Raw genomic sequence first — 19,595 nt, forward strand, 5'->3', positions numbered from 1 at the left:
CTGCCGAAGAGGAGTTCAAAGGGAGAAAAACCCGTTGCTAACTGAGGAATATTACGTAAAGTCAGCAATATCCAAGGCAACATCCTATCCCAATTTCTTTCATCCGGTGAAGTGGTTTTTCTTAGCATTTGTTTTATGGTCTGATTATATCTCTCTACAAGACCATCAGTCTGGTGATGATAAACTGCTGTCTTCAGATGGTTAATTTTCAAGGTGTCACAAACTTGCTTCATAATGTAAGGCATGAAATTGGTTCCACGATCTGTTACAATTTCTTTAGGGATGCCCACCCGACTCATAAAAGGGATCAATGCATCACACATTTTTTGGGAATTAGTTGTTCTTAAAGGGAACGCCTATGGATATCAAGTGGCATAGTCGACTACTAACAGAATATACTTATGACCTCTGCTGGAGGGGTCCAAGGGTCCCACAATGTCCATTCCAATCTGATTAAACGGCTCTAGGACTAATGGCATTGGTTGCAAAGGTGCCTTCGAGACATTTGCCCTATTTTTCTTTTGACACTCTTCGCATGCCTTGCAAAATCTGGCTACTTGTGCATAGACTCCAGGCCAATAAAACCTGGCCAAAATGTTCCTTGTTGTCTTTTCAGTCCCCAAATGTCCTTCTCCTAGCTGTAGATGGGCTACCTCTAATACAGCTTTGTAGTATTTACTTGGTTCAATAGCTGGTGGATCAGATCATCTCTGGTCCCTTTTGTGATTTGATAGTATAACCCTTTTCTTGAATGAAATATGTTCCATCCTGACTTGAATTCTCCTTAGCAGGCATTCTAGAATTTTGAAGGAGGGGATCTAGCTCCTGAGCCATTCTAAAACTATCTCCACCCTCATCGAGCTTCCAATCAACGGCTATAGGTAGGACATTTCATTCTCCCCATTCAAGTTTTATTTACCTCTCATCTGTTCTATTCTTTTGTACTCTGCTTTGTGGACTTTTTATTATCTGGTTGTGAAATGGGGCACTTTCTAACCAGCTCTTCTCCATACTTTTTAAAAGATCTGAAAAATTGGGGACATCAGAACCCACTAACAATGGTTAAGGTAATGCTGGTATAACTGCTGCTCCTATCCCTATTTGATTCCCAGCTACTTTTATCTGAATCTTTTTTGTGGGTTAGCTTTTTACATCCCCATGTACACACCTAATGGGTATGTCCTTGTTGAGGTCAACGTTTCCACCTACCAGATCTGTTGTTACAGCCGTTTGGAGACTTCCGGAGTCAATCATGGCCCTGGTGGGTTTGCCATCAACCTCCGCCTCACAGGTATAAAGGTACGGTGATTTCACTATCTGGTCATATTAGTGACTACCTCCTTCTTTTGATACTTCAAAGGTTCCCACATCCATGGGCTCAGGCTTGCTCTTTTTAGGACACAACCTCACTTGGTGCCCCCATTAACCACATTCAAAACCTTGTGGACCTCTCAAAGACATTGTAGGTGGTCTAATGCTGACAGGGCCTTCACTACTGGGTCGTACCCTGGTATTTTCCCATTCCGATTTTCTTAGCATATATTTCGGCCATCGTTGGTTGCTTAGAGGTCTTTCTGTGGTAGAAGTTGGAAGAGCGGCGCTTCTTGATATAGGCACATAACTTAACAAACGACTTTGTCCCGCTTTTTGATATGCTGAGGCAATATTCACTGCTTCCATCAACGTGGGTTGGTGATGTTGTCTAACCCAGCGTTGGATGGGTAAGGGAAGGGACTCTAAGAATTGCTCAAGTATAATTTTCTCTGCCATCTCCTGAGTAGTGGCTATAACTGTTTGAAGCCACTTATCGCCCATCTCCTTCACACGATAGTAAAATTGACGTGGAGTTTCATTATGGTGTAATTTTATTTCTCTGAACTTGACTCTATAGGCTTCTTCGTCGTGGCCCAACCTCTCGAGGACCACCCTCTTCATATCAGCGTAACTCGTCTCGCCTGTGGGATTTGCGGCTTGGTAGGCACTCTGCATATCCCCCGTCATGAGTGGTGCTATATAGTATGACCATCTTTCTGGCGCCTATTGAGTGTTCCTGGCAACCCGTTCAAAATTTACGAAGAAATGAGCAGGGTCTTCGCCTGAGGTATATTTCTGTAGAACAGATATTGGGACCTGTGTATGATTTCTTATGTTTTTAGATTCTAGCAATTGTGCTTGTTGAACCTGCAGAGCCTGTTGAAAAGCCTATTGGTCTGCCTGAGCCTACTGGCTTTGTAGCTGTAAAGTTTGCTGTAAAAGGTGTTGACCTTCACTTAGTGTTTTAATTAACTCCTCCATGGTGTTCACTCTTATCCCACTGCTGCCACCAAAATGTCACCTTGTGGGAATAAGAGGACACACATAGAGTCAGAGGACTTTGGTTCAACACAACTTTATCTTACACTAAAATAAAATTAAAAAAATAAGAATCTTTTAATTCAAAGGATACTCGTTGTGAAGGCTTCTTCAAGATCTGCAGCTACTTCATTACTCCTAGAGTTCGTTAAGCATCAGAAACTTTTTTTTCCAATGGACCTCTTTAGGAGCATAAATGTATATAGGTATTCCACTTTATATTCAGATCTCACTTTTCAAGTCCAATAGTCAACTGTTCTTCCAGGTAACAAGTTCTGTCTCAGGGTTGGTCTCTCTTTCTTCTTTTACACTATGGCAGTTAATTTCTCACATTCCCAGACCTTTCATATTTACTCAAGAATTGTCTTCAGTTCTGTATTCACGTAAACTTCCATACAGGTTATTGAGCTTTCTTATGAACAATCCACTCCCTCATCGGTATAGGCTGTCTATGGGTTTATGAATGTCCATTCGTTGTCTAATGTTCAGAAACTCAGACTAGTCTAATTAACGTGCTGAGATGGGATTGTCATACTTTAGATATCTCCCTTCCACTCCAGTGAACAGACGCTTCTTTCCTTTCCCTCTCTCTGCTGATTTCGCAGCTCGGTTGCGAATGGCCCCTCCCCTTTCTTCTCCTTCAGTTAAATTTTGAAATGTCAGCCCAGCTGAGATTCGTTCTTAGCGTATCAGGTCTGTCCCTGCTGACGAGCCCCTCACCTTCTGAAACAGCTTCTGATTTCTCTCTCTCTCTCTTAACTTCCGTGTGCGTCTCTGGCTCCGCCTCCGTCTGAACAGCTAAGCCTCTCTCTCTTCCTCTGAACAGCTCTGCAGTCACATTTCAGCTCACCACTCCTGGTTCCTCTGTCATCTGAACCTTTCGGATCACTGCTTCGCCTCCATCTGAACAGCTGGGCCCCTCTCTCTCCTTCTGAACAGCTCCGCGGTCACTTCTGAGCTTACCGCTTCTGTGTCCACTGAATTCACGTCAGGCTTTCGTATAAGGGGACCTTGTGTCTCATTAATTGAACCTCTTGAACACAAGTAACTTCAGTGCAATGGCGCAACCCTTTTTTTTATAATTTATTCTTCTACGTTACGGAGAAGCAGTTTTAATATGCCCACTCATAACGGCCACTTTCTTCCTCATTCTCTCCAGTTGTCTCCTAGCAACAAGGGAATAAAAACAAAGGAAGTCTCAACAAAGGAAGTCTCACTCTGGTTAGAATAAAGTACCTGAGTGTAGGTGACACCATAATCAGGAAGTGTCTCCCAGGTATCTACAAGCTCTGCCCTCCCCTTCTTGACTCCTTCTTTTATAGCCCCAGAGTGCAATTCATCACAGGGGCACAACAGAGTTGGGGAGAGCAGGACCAGCAGCCATACCGAGGGGGCCAAGAAGATTATTATGCACAGGACCAGTAACCACAAGGGAAGATGGAGGGTACATATCAACAGATGCTGCAAGCTCAAGCACCGCAAGCACAGATGCAGGTACCACAGATGCCAGCACCAATACCACAGTATTTACAAGCACCACAGATCAGAGGGAGCACATAACAACAAGCACAGATACAGAATGACGACGCACCAGCACAAGAAGACACACCATGGCAAAAGCACCCGTCCAGCTACTGGGTGGAGTTACAATGGTAGGAACAACCCCTTCACAGGAAATGGATTGTCCATATACCCACAATAGGAAAGCCCACAGACGAACTTGATGTGTTGGATCATGTCGATCATATCCAACCCTGTGGAGGAATCTCGCATAGGGGTGGCGATATGTGGCAAAACATGTTGCTTTCTTGTTGACACCGGGGTGACTAGGTTATGCATTAGGGAAGGAACATTATCATTGTCAGGCGATGCCATGAACACTCAAGGATTCTCTGGGGCTCAGGAAGTGGTTCCTTTTACTGATAATGGGCCTCATTCCGAGTAGGGCGCAAAGGGATACCGGGCACCGTTAAGGACATCGGTGCCGGTAAACCGTTTGCGCCCTACTACGAGGTCCCTTTGCGGCCATGTCCTTAACGTCTGCTTTTACCAGGCGTCATGGATGGGATCCGCAGAGGGACTTCAGAGCTAATAATGGTACCGTAATTTACGGTACCATTATTAGCACCCTCCCCATTCCCATTGAGCCCTATGGGGCCTCAATTGGGAATGGGGATTGACATTTTCATTGGGGACTTACCGGTCCCGCAAAGGTTGGACTAGACCGGTAAGTCCCCATTGAACGAGGGCGGACACGGTACCGGTAATGGTGCTAGTCATGGCGCTAGTAGCGCCATGACTAACACCAACCTTGGAATGAGGCCCAATATCTCACTATCGATTGGTGATCACAATCTATCACTACCTTTACTCTACTCTCGACAGACACCTGTAAACATACTGAGCCGAGATATCATGAGCAGACTAAACATGACCATTTCATTCACAGACAAAGGCATAGTGGGCTCAACAGGCATATGCATGCTCAATATAAGGCAGAGGGCCTCATTACAACTCAGGCGTTAAGGGTTAACGCCACCGTTAACCCTTAACGCCTGATTTTGATTTTAACGCCTGCTTTTAGCAGGCGTTAAAATCCATGGCGCTAACCTGCCATGGTGCTAATTACGCCGCCGTAATTTACGGCGGCGTAATTAGCGCCTTCCCCACTCCCATTATGCCCTATGTGGCAAAAATGGGAATGGGGAAGGGAAAATGGGAAATGGGGATTTACCGCCCCACTCACCTTGGAATGGGGCGGTAAATCCGCCATCCACCATGGTGTAAACGGAGTTTACACCATGGTGGTAAAGTTGGTGCACTTAGCACCAAGGTTGTAATGAGGCCCAGAGTGTTTCAGCATATTGCGGACGTACGGTACAGAGAGAGGTGCCAGTGGACCGAGATATGTTCCAGTATGGGACTGATATTGCTATTGCAAGGCTTCCAGGCATTGCAAGGAAAGTGTGGCGGGTCCCAAATGAGTACCTGTTCAGGACAGAAACACCAGTGGGAGAGCCAGAAGGAACAATAGTGCCTATAGAAATAGAGGCAGTGGTGGCAAGATAGGATTGGATTGCAGTGAATTGCAGTGCACGGGATGGATGACAAAGGGCAGGCATGGAGAGCAATAATTTTAGTGGCAGAGGGTTTCAGACGGACTACAGTGATGGACAAAGAACTATTCCAGGAAGAGAGAGAGGAACTGGAGATGGTGTTCAAAATGTGTGTAACCTACTGGTTACAGATACACTACAGAGAGGTACTACAGAGAATGGCGATGGCGCTGGATGCGCAGCCCTCATTCTGGACTTTGCTGTGTGTGCTGGTAACATGGAATATGCTATTTGGAAGACTCTATGGGCTATCCTGTCTATCCCACTATCCTTTCTACTTCCAATATTGTAAAATGTTGGGGGCATGCATGCTTTATTTTGTAACTTGATCAGCATGTTGAACGCGAGCAGAATGAACTGTGTGATGCATCTTTTGGAGTTGCAACCTAGGTGTCGCCTATATCTTTGACGTTCTTGTAGTATTGTGAAACATGTATCCTCATTCATTATTCCTCTGGAATGCTGCAAAGGATGTCCTGCTTTGAGCAAATGAGGGTCTCCTGGCTGTGAGGGGTTTTTTTTTTCTTCAACGGCAAGAATACTGGTGTACTTGAACCTCACAAATGCCCTTTCATTGTTCCATTTCTTTTTGAGTTGATCGAATGTGCACCACTCGATGCCCAAGCAATTACTCTGTGACCCCCTGAGTCCCTGGCAGAGTGCAGTTATTCCATTGACAGTGAGATGATGCGCTGAGCGGTTGCAGAATTACATGCTGTTTTGCAGGCAAAAGTGTACCTTAATCTCCAATTGGGTGCAGTGCCGGCAGTGCCCTGGGCAGTGAAGGAAAAATGTGGCGCCCCCCTCTGCCCCGCTTGCATCTGGTCAATACGTGCAGTGCCAAATATATTTTTTAATCCCATCTCCCGCGCTGGAGCAGGGAGTAAATCACTGGAATAGGGTGACGATGCAAAAGCATCAGCACCCTATTCGAAAAAAAACGACCCGCTCCCATGCCAGAGTGAGGAGGTAATCGCCTGAATAGAATGCGATGAGAAAGCATCAGCAACCTATTGTTATTAAATGGCCCCACTCCCGTGCATTTAATTACAATATGGTGCCTGCCGTGCCTTCACCCACAATGCCAGCTTGGGGAACCCTTGAAAGACTCCCCCAAGCTGGCGTGGCAGGGTGCTAATGGCGCCTGGGCAGCCCTGCCCTGAAGCAGGCCCTAATTGGCTGAATTGTGCTTCAAGCAGGTTGTCATTTGTGGATCCTCTGAACTACAATTGTGAAATGGATGATGGGTCCTGTACTTTGTGCTCTGTGTTAAGACATTTTTGTGGGAGATGGCTGTTTGTGCTTGATACATATGATTACTTATATTACCTGCTGCCGGAAGATGCACATGTCTTAATGTTGAGCGTTACTGCACTGTTTCATTACAATGTGTTGTGCAGACTTGTGTGGTCCATTTACTTTGTTGTGTATCTGGTGCGCAGGAGTGATTTGGATGTATTTTTTCATTTGATGGAGTTAGATGAGTGTGCCATGGAGTGTATCCTGGCTTCTCGAGATGTGTCGGGAGGGTCTGCTGACATAAATAGTAGGTATGTCTGCCGGGGTGTTGATGGATTTATGGGTGTGGCTGTTGTAGTGAACAATGATTTGCGGGTGTCTGGGTGTGTGTCATAGCATAATCGGGTCTTATGCATCTGGTGTAAGTTGTTTGACATTCACTCAAGTTTTCAAAGGCTTGCAGGAGGTGTCTTCTGTGTCCTAAGTTACACCTGGAGAATGATGATGAAACTGTGATGCGAGCTGTGTTTCATTGCGGCATGTGTTGCTTTACCATTTTGGATTTTGTTTTATGTTGTTTTATTACCCACCAAAAACCAGGCTGGCATCAAGGCGTGGATCACACAAAAGTGATATATTGCATTTGAGTGTGTTCTTTTTGTAATTTGGGAGTGCATTCCTTCTTCCAAGTCAATTCATAGAAGGTGGACACTCATTCATACAGATCTACAAAACACAGCTTCACTTAACTTTCTTCAATTCTCACTCTGATACCAAACACTACTCTGATATCTGTCTTCTCGTTGAAGACCTTGACCATGACGTCCTTGCTCTCACTGAGACTTGGTACAAGCAAGCTCTGTCACTGCTTTTGACACTCTTCTCCCTGAGGGCTACAAGTTCCTGTCCAATCCCAGGCCCTCGCGCCCTGGTGCTGGAGTGGCTCTGATTTTCCCTGAGTGGGTTCCTGCCATCATCATCCCCACTTAACCCTACTCATCCTTTGAAAGCCTCCTCTTCAGGCTATCTGTCCCTCCTACCTTCTCCCTTACTCTTGCTACCATCTACAGCCCCCAGACCCACCTCCCTTTTCCTCTTGGAATTGGTGGACCTCTCCTTCTCTCTTCTTGCCTCCTCTGCCAAATCTATCTTCCTTTGGGACTTTAACATCCACCTGGTCTCTCCGGATGTGGCTACTGTACTCTTTTGTGACCTCTGCAACTCTGTCTCCTTCACTATCCTTCCATCTGGCCCTACCCACTCTGCCAGGCACACCTTGGATGCTCTCATCTCAACAGACATTCCTCTCTACAAACCTCTGTCTACCTCTCTCTCCTGGTTGGACCATTCTCTCCTCTCCTCCCACCTTCAGCTTCTCTGTCCTCTGACGATGACTCCGCACACTCTCCCAGTCTCATTCTCCATCATTCAACCGATGAAGCGTGTGTCAGTCGCTGAATTTGCCTCCACCTTCATCCCTCCTCCGTCCCCTTCCTTTAGCTCTCCTTGTGACTCTGCTCTAGCTAACCTCCATCTCTCTATCTCAGACACCTTTTACATCCTTTCCCCCATCATGAGGATCTGCATGAAGCCTGCCTTCAAATGCAACTCTTGGTATGACTCTGACATAGCAGCCTTGAAAAAAGGCTTCGGCCAAAATCTTTGAGATTTGGCCGAATTTCGGCCATTCGAAAAATCTGAATGGCCAAAAATTTCAACCAAATCACGCATTCGGTTCTGGGGGCTGCGGGTGTGTCCCCCACATCCTTGCTCACTATATTGTGAGCGAGGGTTGCGGGGGACACCCCTGCAGCTGACCCGAAAAAGAAAAACAAAAAACAAAACAAAAAAAATAACAAAGAAAAGTGCTGTGGGGGGCTGCAGGGTTGTCCCCCGCACCTTTGCTAACTATATTGTTAGCAGTGGTTGCAGTGGACACCTCTGCCACGGTCCCGAAAAAAAAAGACAAAAAGGAAAAGAAAATGAAACCACCCTGTTGCGCCGGTTCCCGATCACGGAAGTGAAAGGGGACAGGAGTTGCAGGACTCAGCAAGTTGGAAGAAAGGCAAGTAGGGGGTTAGGGGTGTGGGTGTGTTGGGGCGTGGGTAGACGTGTGGGTGGGGGTGTGGCTAGGGGTGTGGGCCAAGTCATAAATGTTCAGGGGAGAAAAGACCAAAGATTATTTCGAAAAAAGTATCTTGGGTCTTTTCTCCCTCGAACATTCCTACCTCAGTGTTTCAACCCCAATCCTTGAAACACAATTGCAATGCTGCTGAGTGGAAGTGGCAGGTATCTAGTTCATCCTCTGAAAAACTGGCCTGCCACCTACAGCAAAGGCAGTATTGTCTTGCTGTCCGCTCCAAGATGAGGGCTCATGTCCAGGCCCACATTACTGGGGCCGCCAATAACATGGCAGAAATCTTTAAAATCTGCAAGGAATTTGCCAATCCTACTGCAGTCTTCTCTTCACCTCCCTCCCACGTCCTCTGTACTGCACTGGTCACACACCTTTCCTCTACAACTCTGGGCATCCTGTCCTCACCTTTATCTGCTACCCCCTTCTCTTACCTCCCTTGGCCCCCCTCTCCTCATAATCTCCCATTGCACCAGATGAGGTCTCTATACTTGTCCGCTCTATGAAAGTCTCTTCTAAACAAGTGCACCCCTGCTCTTCCATAACCATCAAGGACAACATCGCCTCTCTCTCCCCAGCCTTGGCTGACCTATTTACCAATTAATTTGCCACTGGCTCCTTCCTACAACACCTCTAGCACTCCCGTGTGCACCCTCTCCTAAAAAAGCCACCTGCTGACCCTTCTTGCCCAGCTAACTATCGCCCTATCTCTATCACCCATTTTTTGGGAAAACTCATGGAGATGCTGTTCATCCCCCAACTGACCTTCCACACCAAAATGGCTGGCTGCCTCCATTACAAACCAGTCCAGTTTCAGAGCACCCAGAGGCATGGACACTGCTCTCGTGAACACCTGTGAAAACCGGCTCTCAAACCTGGACTCAAACGCTCCCTCTGTTCTGATCCTCCTCAATCTTTCTTCTGCCTTTGACACAGTGAACCACTCGATCCTCATAAATCGTCTCCATGATACCCTAGTCATCATCAATCAGACACTGGCATGGCTGACCTCCTTCCTTTCAAACAGACCCTCCCAAGTGCAAAAGGGTCCTTTCCCCTCCTCCACCTCCCTCTATATCTGTGGCGTCCCTCAGGGTTCTATCCTGTTGCCCCTCTGGCCCACCTGATCTCCACCTTCTCCCGTCACTTCCAGTGTTATGCAGATGACACACAGCTCTCATTTAAGCTGCCATCTTCTCCTCCTCTCCTTTCTCTCTCATTCCAGACTGCCTTACTGCTATCCATCATGGTGCTTTGCCAATGATCTCTGCCTTAATGCCAGTAAAACCGAGATCCTTCTCATTGGGATGCCTGCTCCTTGTTTCCCTCCCACTCTCTGGCCACCCTAAATGGGCGCTCTCCCCCTCCTACCTGTGAGGACGAAAAATGTTAGGGTGCTCTTTGACTCCTCTCTCTCTTTCTCTCCACACATCACATACCTTGCCAAGAAGTCCCACTTCCAGCTCCACCTCCTCAGTGGCATTCTCCCTTTTTGCACCTTCCCCCAGCAGCTCAATGTCTTCAGAGCTGTGGTTCTCTCTAGGTTGGACTACTGCAACAGCCTCTTCCTAAATCTGCCTCTTTCCTCACGTTGTCCCCTTCAACTAATCCAGAATAGGGCTACAAGACGTATCCTTGGCCCCAAGCCTAGGGAGCGCATCTCTCCAGACCTAAATCATCTCCACTGGCTCCAAGCGATCGCAAGGATCAAAATCAAGACCCATTGCATCATCCACAAGGCTGTCTGGGGCCTGGGACTTCTCTACATCCAGCGTGCCCTCCCTAAACTGACAAGACTGAGGTGCTTTTCTTCCCTCCTAACACTCTCTCCCCTTCTCCCCCTCCCTTCATCCACTTTCCACCTTCCAACCTCGCCATATCTTTCCATGCCCGCAATCTTGGCCTCCACCTTGCCTCCTCTCTCTCCTTCTCCAACCACATCTCTCTAACCTCTCGAGCCTGTCGCCACCACCTCTATAACATCTGCAAGATCCTCTCCTCTCTCATATTCCAAGCTTCCAAACTCCTAATCTCTTCCCTTATTTTCTCCCACCTCTTCTACTGCTCCTCTCTCCTCTTTGGACTCCCTGTCTCTCACCTAACTCCCCCAAAATCCATCTACCACTCCTCTATCCGTACTCCATTTCTCCTCGGCTCTCGAGGCTCTATTTCTTCCTCTCTCTCTCAACTTGACTGGATTCCCTTCCTCTCACAACTGAAATTTCAATTCCTCTGTTTTGTCTACAAATCTCTCCACGACCTGGCGCCCCCCTACCTTTCCTCCCTCCTCTCATTTTACTCCCCCTCCCGCTCTCTCCGCTCAGCAAACCTCTATCTCCTCACTGTACCCCCAGCCCCATGTGCCTCCTCATGCTTCCGCTCCTTCCAGCTCTTGGCCCCCCTACACTGGAACTCCCTCCCACTCTCCATCCGCTCCACGCCTACCTACTCATCCTTCCGCCACTCCCTGAAAGCCCATCTTCTTCACCCCCCCTGACTTCGCTTCCCTACCCCTCCCCTCCTACCCTTGCCCCCCTCTGATCTCCCCATCCTCTCTCCTTCCCCTCTGACCTTAATTTGGTAACAAATACTACTCAAGGGCAATGAGGACACCAGATCACTCCCCCTTCCCTTCCCCCCTCCTTCCCCCTACCTCAAATCCTACACCGTAACTCCCTTCACCTACCCCTTCCTCTACCCTCCCCACACCCTCCACCCTTGTAAATAGTTCTACTTATTGTTCTAATGACCTGTTCATGTTTGTAAATATGCTTCTCTCACTTTTGTACCTGTTGTTATATTGTAAAGCGCTTTGGCTTAAAGCGCTATATAAATTCAATAAACATAAACATAAATTACTCCCTGCTAGAGTTCTTCAGTCTTCTTGCTCCAACACTCCGCAGGTCAGATGTTTCTCGAACCAGAAAGGGGGAGGGAACTCCTCCCCTTTCCTCGGCAGCTTCCTCCCTCTGGAACCCTCCCTGCCCCCTCAGACTTGAGCTGGATCTTCTTAATTTCCAGAAACTTCTCAAGACTTTCATCTTTTCCTCTTCCTTTTCTCTCCCCCTCCAGGGCTAATATCCCTCTGTCGCTGTGACTGAGGCCTGGTCCTTTCTGAGTCATAGAGGGGCCAGATCACCCCCTACCAGTCCTTCCAGCATCCATGGCCTGCACTTTCCCTTGGGCATCTTTCCCCAGACTAGCCCTAACCTGATCCACCCTGCCCATCACACTATCTTCCCTTCTCCCTCTCTTCTCCTCCCCTGCACTTACCACCCTTGTCTTGCACTGGCAGGGTAAGATTGCCACAAGGCCAATGTAATCGTTTTTCCTTTCTTCCTATGTCTCCCCCCGCCCCCAATTTGCCTTGTGGCGCCTGGAAACACTGGTGTATAGACACCATACAAATGTCCAATAAAATACAAAATAAACACCAGGATATGTAATATAGCGGTCCCCAGGAAACAAAGAGAGATCTACAAAACACTACCCAATGTCGAGTTCACAAATAAACACAAACTTTTGAAGGAGATACTCAAAGAAAAGCTAAGAGGAACACACCATCAACCTTGCGAGCGAGGGTACACTTACCAAGGGCAGCAATAATGTTACCCAGCATAGAATGGAAAGTGGTGTCAAGGCCCCAGAGCATCAGAGTAGAGACAGTTTGGCATTCATGCGACCAGGAGCTTGAAAGAGACTGCACATACCAGACAACCAAACGTATGCAGCAGTAGTGTCTGAAACTAAAACGGCCCTGGCCAAGTAAGAAGACAGCAAAAAATAGGCACCTCCAGAGGGGTGGCTCACAACGCAGGGTTTCACGACTGAACAAACATGTATTGACAAACCAAATAGTTGCCGCTGGGGTACATCCATTTTCTTAGCATTGGCATCATTATATCACCAGGCACACAACACATTTGCCAGTTATTGAGATAATGTGCCCATCATTTATCTGCCACAATATGTTCTAGTACTTACGTTTTGTGACAGATATTGTCAACAAAACCCCATTTACTCACACAATTTCCAGCCACTGACCAAGTACTCACGCGCTTGTTCAGTTTTCTGCCAGTGAGCAAAGCAGTGGCAAGTTCAATCTGTGTCCATTTAACATTTCACAAAATACCTGTGGACTCTGCCAATGAACTTAACCAATTTAACTCAAGACTAGTCCACACGTCTGTTTGCAGCTTCAACCTTCATGATCTGAAACGGAATATTTGGACAGGAGCTTTTACTGTTTAGAGGCCATGGTAGGTGTAGGGATCATTGATTGTGATTGGCCAAATCTAGTGCTCTGAAGTGTCTGCCAGTGGTGCCTGGTGCAGATTCATAAAGTCTCATCATCGACCCTCCAGACTGTGCTCTTTTATGAGCGATTCCCCTATCATCCCTGTTCTCTCCCCACCACCTCGGCCCATGGCCACCCCATTTCCCTCTCGTCTCCTGTGGGGGCACCCCTGCGATTCCTGGCCTCCCATAAATCCCTGCTTTGTTCCCTCCACTCACGCCGCTCCCTTTCGCTGGCACCCCCCAACTGACCCCCACGAGCTCCCCTCCACATCCCCACTGATCCTCCTCCATCCCCTCCTCCCCAATCACATCGCCCGCCAGTAGCTCTGCTGCATACTGCTGCAATAAGATAGGGTATGCAGTGATTATGTGGAATCACAAAATAACTAATCCAATCACAACAAATGCAAAATGACTAATCCAATCACAACAAATGCAAAATGACTAATCCAATCACAACAAATGCAAAATGACTAATCCAATTACAACAAATGCAAAATAACTAATCCAATCACAACAAATGCAAAATGACTAATCCAATTACAACAAATGCAAAATAACTAATCCAATTACAACAAATGCAAAATGACTAATCCAATTACAACAAATGCAAAATAACTAATCCAATCACAACAAATGCAAAATGACTAATCCAATTACAACAAATGCAAAATAACTAATCCAATCACAACAAATGCAAAATGACTAATCCAATTACAACAAATGCAAAATAACTAATCCAATTACAACAAATGCAAAATGACTAATCCAATTACAACAAATGCAAAATGACTTATCCAATTACAACAAATGCAAAATGACTCATTCCAAAATAAAGAATTTGGGGAAAAAAACTAAAAATGGGGTTTGGAGTGGGAATAGGGGTTCTGGGGTCGGGGGAAGGTATTAGGAACAAAAAGAAGGTGGGCTTTGGGGGGGAAACCCCCCCTAAAACAAGGAAAAGGGAATTTGTTTTTTTGGAATTAGTTATTTTGGTAATAGTTGATACAGGCGATTTCCTGATCGACCACCATCTGGGAAAATTATCCTGTCGGGAAATAGTTTACCAAACAAATGGCCATTTCTCTTGGGGCTACACAGAACTCCAATACATAAATACACATGCAGATTACCTTTGAAGGACCCTGTAGTTAGGCTTTGCCACCTTTGGCTGGGACTCCATTGGCAGGCTCACGTAGATATGCTTCTTTAAAAAGCGTGACATATATCTGTCGCTGGAAATGCTGCTATGTTACATGCTTGACGATGAGTTGAATGTGCGGATGTCGGTCATTCCTGCACAAAGACTGCTCTCTTTTGCAGCTTTTGATTTTGACCTTTTAAAGGTGATTATTTCACAAATAGGGGGCCTTTAAATCCGATTTTCGAAAGTGGAGACTATTTGGCTTTTCCATTAGGATGGGCTGATCCTAAGCACATGCATGGAAGGAGTTCCAGGTCATCATTCCTTTGGTCCTGCAAGCTAATATACAGTAGAAATATTCATAGTCTCTTAGTTCTTAAAGCAAAACATTCTGCCGGGTGTTCCATCTGCTGACCCAGGTTCGAATCCTGGCAGGACTATCCCAGCCTGTCATCCTTCGAGGTGCTTTCTGAGGATCCTTGTGTTGGGTGAATACCAGTGCATATTATTCTCAGCGTCCAGGGAGCTCTTAAGCTGCGGTGGAAAGTACTATGTAGTGCAACTACAATTGACTAATATGATTGCTTTACCGAAGCATGAATGTGACATGTTTGCATTACTGAACCACAAACTGTAACTAAGTGCGTAACCATGTACCATTTTCTTAAAGCTATAGCCCCTAGATGCCTATGGGTTGTGGCTCTCTATAAATGTACAAATAAATAAATAAATAAATGAATAAACAAACAAATAAATAAATAAATACAAGCATTGCAATGCCGACAGTTTGGGATTTTATATAGGCATGGAAAAGGTGCAAAAAGGTGTGGGTACTTGGATATCTCACAGCAGTGCGTGGCAAAGGCCTACTAGGTATACAGAAGCCAAAACTGTTGGCGTTGTCAAGGCTTATTTTTAACAGGACTCCAGTGAAGGACACACAGAGTGCTTACAAATAGAGTGCCTGATGGCAGACCTGGTTTAGAAATTGTTATTACACCAGTAACATGTGTGTAGCTCCAATTAAGTAATTAACTCTAAGAAGACGGCTTTGATAAAACACTGGCAGGCACTTTGAGTGCAAGGTTTGATGTTAAGGCTTGATTAAAGTGAGCTCAAACAGTTCCCACGAGGAGGTGTTTGGGGCGGGGAGGGGCAACAACGGGTGGCAATGGCCACAGGGATTAGCATGGCCATGGGTAGTGAATGGGTGGGAAAATAACCAAACAACACCTACAATCTTTGTGTCCCTCCTCATGCCATTTCCCCCCATTTGTACTCTAATGCAATAGTTTTGGTTTATAGGTGACTCTGCCGCCTAATACGATAAACTAACAAGGTATTGTTACTGGGACCGTTTTTAAGTGTAAGCTTAAATTCTCTTTCAGTGTTTGTAGTATGTATAAGAATTGAGAAATCGATTACAAGATAGAGGGTCTGTAGTCCAGGCATGCACTTGCAAAATACGAAGTGTACAAATATCACATGTTTCAGAAATAACACCATAAAGCAGCTACAACACATGCTTGAGAGTGGAATACTAAGGCTGTCAGAGGAGAGCTTCCTAGCTTCGAACACAGGACACACTTGGAGCTGAGAGCACGGAGTCAAGGAATCTTTTCTGGCTTCAGCTAATCCTGATATTTCAGTGGACTTTTCTCGAAGCCTTTACGTCATCAAAGTCAAAACACCCCTGATGTATTTGGAAGATTAATTACTCAGGCGTAGGGGGTGTGGAACTCTGAGATAAACCAATGAGTGCTTGCTTCCTGGGTCTCTTTTCAGTTTCAGTGCCCGCCTCGAGGAGTAACAGGAAGCATTGACCATATATATAGACCATCCCTTGCCTTTGGTATTATTTAATCAAGGGCAGCATTGCCACTGTCATCTACCAGTGAATTCCACTCAAAATTCTGTAAATGAAGAAGGACGGTTGGAGAGCAGTTTAACAATCATACTCTAAGAGCCAAAAAGTGAAGCGTTTTAGAAGATATGGGGCATGGCAAATTGTCAGTGTAGATGCTAGACTGCCTGGGCTGCAAGGATCGACCTTTGCCTGTCAGTTTCTCTAAAACAGGGGTCACCAACCTTGAAGTTGGCAGGAGCTACTTGTAGTTAATGGCCAATAGGCGGGAGCTACTGGCGAGAGTTACTGGGGTGCTGATGTCCATGAGTAGCACAATTTGGACCAAGACGTTTTTGCGCGGCTCATTTGCTCTTTATATAAAGGAATACCACATGTATTTACCATATCAATATGTTAATACCTTCCAAGGCATATTTATTTCATTGTGTTTTATTAGAAGCTGCCTCCTAAAAATTGTCAAGCATATCAGAATGCAGGAAACCAATCGAGACATTCAGTGCCAAGACAGACAGTGGATGCTATCCACCAGTGCTTGGTAATCTGGTGTGTAGCTTGAAACAGCAACAGCACTCAGATGCTGTCAGACGGGATCAAAGTTTTGATTACAGGAAGTTCATCTGAAAAAGGCAGATTCACAAAGATAGGCAATCACATTGGCTGATGGTGCAGATACCTTTCTTGTCCTAGTGTTTGCACCTAACTGCACACATGTCATGTCAGGCATGAATTCAGGCCGTTTTCTAAATTCCTTATAACAGATTGAGCCATGGGAGTCACTGCACCCTTCACACTTGCACCATCTATAAAGTACATTTGTTTTTCATCACATAATTAGCAACTTGGAAGGGTGCCTCTAACAACAGCATTTGCTTTGCAACGTTTAGTTCACTTAATTTTTAGAATCGCTGAAAAATGATTTTCACAGTATGTGTGCATTATTGCAAACGTTACTATTTTTTCACACTGTAAATTGGACACCCTAGATTAAAGATGCACATTTTCTTTTAACACTGGAAGAAAACAAAATTGGATTTCCTACTCTGGATGGAAATGGTACATCATTTGCTGTTTGTTGAATGGTGCGCCTGCATCCAGGATTTCAACAAGGTCAGGGTTCGAAATTGAGGGCAGCTGGGAGCTATTTAGCTCCTGCTTCTAGCATAGTAGAACCTACTTAGCTTGAAACCAACAGCTACCAGGAGATACCTTTGGCTCCTAGGGCCCACTGGGGCCTTCCAAACATGTAAATGTGGCATTACCTTTGATCATTTGAGAGTGTTAATAAAGAAGAATTAGAGCACATTTAATACACTTTTCAATACAACGGTTCATACAAAATGAACAAAAAGTTAAAGGGGCATCTCTGGTAGCGCCTTTTTGCCCTGTGGTAGTTCCTGTCTACAGGTTGATGCCTGACACTCAAGATCTGGTTTTAGATCCTGCTCATCGAATCTCAATTTCAAACCCTGAATGGTAGTTTATTTGTTTCTTTTGGGGCTGCATGTGCAAAAACAATCTGGAGCTTTTCAATGTGGTATATGGTTTTAAAACAAAAAAACAGCATGTACCACGTGCTGCTTTGTCCAAAAAAAATCCACTGCCAATTTAGCATATCCCCAATTCATGGAACTTGCTCACATGAAGGCCACAGAATGCAGCCAAGGAAAAGTTAAACAAAGCCTACTTTGTTGTTTGCCATTAAACGTTTTAAGTCAAAAAAATTAGCAAGATTGAAAAAATTAACGTTTTATGCAAAAAAAAGTGTAAATCAATGGGCTAAAAGAATATTCAGTTTTATAATGATGACCTGAGACATGTACGAATCATAACAACGCAACCAGACAACATATGAATCATTATATTAACATTTTGAGCAAAGAGAGTATGGTTGTAATGAGAGCCAACTTATTCATAATGGATGACGACTTGGCGCCCGGCTCTCCTTTATAAAGGAGGCCGTATCACAGAGCAGCTCACGGGAAAAAGGCCCAGGGACTTCAGACACCAAAATTAATGCACAGTGCTCATTTTGGGGTGTGTTGCAAAGAGCTACTGTGAAGCCTCAGATCTACTGGTTGGAGTCCCTGGGTCTAGAAGATGCAGTCATGCTTTCAATATTCCTGCAGCCAAACTATCATGTAACATATGAAGGGCCCAGCCAACAAAGGAGTGGGATTAAACATGCACACTCAGCTTTGGTTACTACACCCAAATAAACTAAAATCCTGAGGCTTTTTTCTTTCCAAAGCTTCCCATTAATTGTAGCTCCCTCTACTCCCTTCTTTTGAAATCCACGAGAAGAGGGTTGGTGGGACTAGTCTGTAAAGGCATAGTAGATTACAGGCCTAGCTGGTTCTAAGTAGATGCAAGACTGGAAATCAAAACATCTGGCATTGCACAGCAGGAGGTGTTCTAGGCCATGCGTGCCTTAGCAATACTCTTAGAGTACCAGGTCACCAGGATATCAGTGTCCAGGGCAAGCCCATCCTGAAAAATGTATATACAGTCACTAAGCTGCCTCTCCCATTTTTCCTTTGGTAGGGGCTTCAGAGGCAAAACGCTTGACAGCACATCAAAACTCAACGAAGAACATAAAAAACAACAAAAAAGGGATTTTAGCAAAGTAAATACCAACCACTACCTTCCAGCACAGCTTCGAAAAAGCAAAAGCCAGGAACCGGGATTATGTTATGTCATCTTGGCTTGTACCATGCACTGCTGCCACTTGCATGGTCTCTTGGTGCTCTGACAGATCTGCAAAGGAAGGAGTCTTGGGGGGGGGGTTTGTTAGTGGGATTGAGAGGGAGAAGAGCAAGAGAGCTTTGATGTGCTGTTGGCAGCTTCAGTTTGGAGAAACTGGTAAGTGAGCTTTGATGCTTTTTTGATTGGCAGTCGTCATGTGGTGCTGAGGTATGATTATGCATGGGTGCCTTGTGTTTACTTGTGTTTGGTTTCATGTCAGGTGGTGTGAAGTGTGTGCAGTTTGTGGTGCGGTAGAGGAAGGGTTGTGTTTAGTTTAGAGCTTGAGGGTGAGTATGCAGAGTATTGAGTTTGTAGTATGGTTAGTTAAGTGAAACACATTTCCTAGCCCCAAAAAGTTCATCCAGGTGTGTGACATCTCCTGCCCCCAGAAATTCGTCTGATTGTGACACATTCCCTACCCCAATACTCCATCTAAATGTAACACATTTCCGACCCCCAAACGGCCTCCTATGGGGACATATTTCCTACCCCCAACTATCCATCTAAGCACAACACATTTTCTACCCCAGAACCTAAGTGCGACACGTTTCCCACCCCCAAAGACCGTCCAAGTGTAACACACTTCCTACTCCCAGCAACCCATCTAGGGTGACACATTCCTACCCAAAATATAGTTAAGTGCAACATGTTTCCTATCCCTGTCGATCCATCCAAGTGTGACACATTTCTCCGCCGAAAGAA

This window comes from Ambystoma mexicanum, chromosome 4q, assembly GCF_040938575.1.
Source record: "Ambystoma mexicanum isolate Mex_15411 chromosome 4q, UKY_AmexF1_1, whole genome shotgun sequence".
Taxonomy (NCBI): domain Eukaryota; kingdom Metazoa; phylum Chordata; class Amphibia; order Caudata; family Ambystomatidae; genus Ambystoma; species Ambystoma mexicanum.